This window comes from Cucumis sativus, chromosome 6 (genome assembly GCF_000004075.3).
Source record: "Cucumis sativus cultivar 9930 chromosome 6, Cucumber_9930_V3, whole genome shotgun sequence".
Classification (NCBI taxonomy): domain Eukaryota; kingdom Viridiplantae; phylum Streptophyta; class Magnoliopsida; order Cucurbitales; family Cucurbitaceae; genus Cucumis; species Cucumis sativus.
In genome coordinates, this window is record NC_026660.2 from 16,276,148 (window position 1) to 16,280,946 (window position 4,799).

The following is a 4,799-nucleotide window of genomic DNA, read 5'->3' on the forward strand; positions in this document are numbered from 1 at the left end:
TACTTAGAACATTGTGATGGAATAAGTCGAATTGTTTGAATTGAGAGAGAAAGAGAGAAATCGACAAGTATACCGACAAGGTGCACCTTGAGGACATGAAAGTCATGTTAAGAAAGACTGAAAAGAATTAAAACTTAATACCTATACCAACAATGTGAACCTTTTTTTTCGGTGGCTCGATTATAGGGACTTCAGAGTTAAGCGTGCTTAGCTTGAAGAAATTCTATGTTGGGTGACCTCTTGGAATTTTCCTAGGATGCATGTGAGTGAGGAAAAGCATGCTGAAAGATTTCGTGTTGGTTTGTGAAGAGGAATTTCATTCTAATAAGTTTTTAAGAATAGTAAGGATGATGCTGCCAGGTCGCAGGGGATGCAGAGAATGCTGGAGATACGAATTCCAAATCCTAAGTTTAAGGTGTTACATTTTGTTTCAAAAACTTTTGGAATTTTGTGAGAGGTATAGACGTTCATATTCGAATAGATACAAAGGTATAATATTTCCTAAACCCTAATTCTTTTAATTTAGGGTTGCAAGTTAAATAGGTGCAATTAGGGTAATTTTGTATTCCATTTTTCTACTGCGCATGTCTCTTTCTAACATAGACTATGAAGAAACTTTCTCTATCGTTGCCATGCTAAAGTCAATTAGAATAGTCTTATGCATCGCCACGTTTTATGATTATGAAATTTGGCAGATGGATGTCAAGACAACTTTTTTTGAATGACAATCTTGAAGAGAGTATCTATATTACTCAATTAGAGGGGTTTATAGATCAAGATCAAGAACGAAAGGTTTGTAAGATTCAAAAATCCATTTATGGATTAAAACAAACATCTAGATCCTGGAATATAAGATTTGATACTATGATCAAATCTTATGGCTTTGATACAAAAGGTTGACGAACCTTATGTTTACAAAAAAGGTCGTCAATTCCATTGTAGTATTCTTAGTCTTGTATGTAGATGATATTCTACTTATTGGAAAAGGACATAGGATTTCATACTAATATCAAGAAATGGCTAGCTATGCAATTTCAAATGAAAGTTCTGGGAAATGCACAATACGTTCTTAAGATCCAAATTGTACAGAACTGCAAGAACAAAACACTAGCCATGTCTCAAGCATCTTATATAGACAAAATGTTGTCTAGATATAAAATGTAGAATTCCAAAAAGGGTATGCTATTATACATCTACGAAATTCATTTGTCAAAGGAACAATGTCCTAAGACACCTCAAGAAATTGAGGATATGAGAAAAATTTCCTATGCTTCCGCTGTTGGAAGTTTGATATATGCAATGTTGTGTACTAGATTTGACATTTGCTACTTAGTAGGGATGGTCAGTAGGTATCAGTCCAATCTTGGACGTGATCATTGGACAACCGTTAAGAATCTTCTAAAATATCTTTGAAGAACAAAACACTACATTCTCGTGTATGGTACAAAAGATTTGATCCTTACTGGATACACTCATTATGATTTTCAAACTGATAAAGATGCTAGAAAGTCTACATCAGGATTAGTATTCACTCTAAATAGAAGAGTAGTAGTTTGGAGAAGCATAAAACAAACTTGTATAGTTGATTCCACAATGGAGGTAGAATACGTAGCAACTTTTGAAGTAACAACAGAAGCATTATGGCTAAGAAAATTCTTGACAGATCTGGAAGTCGTTCCAAATATGCATCTATCAATCACTTTATACTGTCACAAAAGTGGTGCAGTTGCAAATTCAAGAGAACATAAAAGTCGTAAACGGGGAAAACATATCGAACGTAAGTACCATCTTATCAGGAAAATTGTACATCGTGGTGATGTTGTAGTAACCCAGATTTTTTCAGAGAAACTGTGGATGCCGTCCGCTTTGTAGTTAGTACAAATGAAGTGATTCTGAATCGTTCCAGTACATTCATGAATGACCCGTTAGTTAACGAATGTTGATTAACTCAGTCTATAAGAATTTAGTCAATTAATCTTGAATCATTGGAGTCCATGATAGATAGGTCCATTAGGTTCCCTTGCTAGCTCATATGGAATAAACTTAAAACAGTGCGATGGAATAAGTCGAATTGGGAGAAGATAGAGAAACTGACAAGTATATGTGTTATAGCCATCAAATTTCATATTAGAAATAGATCTTTGAGTTGTTGGGCTTTAGTATTCCATGGACATGCAATTTTGTATGGAAAATCCTTATAAATAGGGTCGTTGACCTCATTTGATGGGCTGGCTATTGAATTTGGGCTTTGTACCAAATTGGATTTCTTTTTCTTATTTACATAGAAAAAAAAATTACCAAGCCCATTTCTTTTTCCATCTATTTCTTTCTCCCGGTACTGAGTCTAGAGGATAGTAGGTGAACCCTATTTTAGAATATATTGAAGGATGAAACGTAACTCTTTCACGGAAGTGGGGGCTCTCCACTCCTTAATAGCTCACAACTTATGTTCGTCCATTCAAATCTTTCTACATTCGATGATGTGACCCAGAAAATTTATACGCTATTTAGCAAAAACACTTTTCTCTTTCTTGAAATATAACTGATTATGTTGGATTTTGTCAAAAGCCAAACTCTTCGACACGCTCTTCCATTTGTGCGATAGAACTTGAAGAGCTACTTCCACGTTCAAAACTACCTACTTTGGTGGTTTTATGTTCTAACGAATCAACCCTCAGCGCCAATTCATTTATGGGTAGTTTGTCTATTTAGGCATTCAATGCGTCTATTTCTCTGACTTTTTCTTTAAACATCTCAAGCCGGGTCTGGAGAAATCTTACTTCTTTTGGCAATTCTTTCATATCCAAGAATTCCTCTTCAATCTCAGTCAGTCGCTTAGATTGCAACTTTGATAGTTGTTTCATTGTCGACATAATTGCATCTCGCTTAGCCAAGGAGCTAACAAAGCTTTAATACCACTTGTCACAAAATGCAACTTTTCAAATACGGGACGGGCGATTGTGCAACACTTGTTCTAAATTGATGAACAAGGCAACCTTGTGAAATTTGAAAGTTGCGGACAAACTTGTGGTACGATGTAGCCTCGCTTCATCTTTTGAGAGAAATTGGTTTTATAAAACGTGAGAGATAAAGAAAAACATTGATAACATCCTTAAAGAAAAAATTGAATATTGTCAATTGCAAAGAAAGCTTAGATTTGCAAAAATCACAATAGGCCTTAGTTGGGGATTCAACTACCATGCCTCCCCTACAATACATCTTAAACTTTTTTAGCTTTGACAACCTTGCATATGAAAATTGCGAAACGACGCACCTTAGGTCGGTGACAACAAAAGGAAAGCAGTTGACTAAACTAAGTACAAAGCATAAAGATAAAGTGGTTTGAGGATATTCGAGCATGCGGCCATAGGCAAATAATGCCTTGGACAAGCCCACTTGTGACACTCTGCGTGCCACAATCGAAATCTTTCAAACATGGAACGGACAATTGAAGAACACTTGTTTTGCTCAGTCAATAAGTCAGTCATGTAAAATTCGAAAATCACGAACAAACTCACGATATGATATAACCTCCCTTCCCGTTCTTGAAAAAATTGTTTTATAAAATGTGAGAGAGAATATCATTAAAAACATCATTAAAGAAAGCGTTGAAGACTTTCAATTGCAAATAAAAATTTGATTATAAAGAATACGATAAGACATGGTTGGGGATTCAACTATTGGGTCTCTCCTATAGTACAGTTTAGACTTTTTGAGCTTTGACAGGTTTGCAAATGACAGGTTTAAGATTATAGTATCAATAACGACTTTATTGAATAGATTATGATTACAACGAGTTTTAGGACATAAATTACAACATCTAGTTCTTACAACTTTTGATTCTAGAGTGTCAACTCTTGTCAACAACTCTTAAATGGGTAATCCATCGAGATGATCGATCATTGCAGCAATAGTGTTAGTGATATATATTAAACCACCAACTGTACCTCTGTAATTATCATAAAAATAATAAAACTACAAACACAATGCTTTTCTTTCGATTCTTGCGTTTTCACGTAAGCTTTGGTTTCGTATATATTGCTTTCAATATGGTATTAGAGCTCATTAAGCCTAAACGGATATTTGGTTCAAGATAGGTGAAACCAAAGAGGCACCATCTTGAAGGGGCATGTTCCCACAATTGAAAAACCAAGGAAACTTAGACTCCTTATAAAATAGATGAGCTACTCCTCTCATTGCCAATTGGTATTGTGATGAAACCTCATACTTTGGTAATATATAATTAAATTTACCTTCAATCACTAGCTTAAGCTTTTGGGTGAATTTGGGGTTTAATATGGTATTAGAGCAGGTGGTCCAAAAGGTCCTATGTTCAAGTCCCTGTATTGGTGTTTCCTTCCCAATTAAAATTGATTTTCACTTGTTGGACCTTTTAGATATTTCGAACCCATAAGTGGGGGATTGTTAGTGATATATAATTAAATTTACTTTTAATCACTAGCTTAAGATTTTGGGTGGTGGTTTAATTAATAGCATCAGCTTTCTAAAAAATTTCTTCAAGGCGGGTTTCCAAGAAGCGAATTGAGTTAGGAACTTTCATTAGGTAGAGCATTTGATCTTCAACCTTTACCAGTCGGTCCACATGGGCCTTGCCCGACTATTTTGTTATGGACATGTTTACATTTTAACCGTTAATAAGCCAACTTAGGCTATCACACCCCACCACGAGCACCTACTTGCGTGGCTCGAGATATGGCGTGAAGCCAATCGATAGCACCCACGTCAAGAACGACACCATCTGACCCTTAGCCTGAACCTTTAAACTCTAAATAACAGCG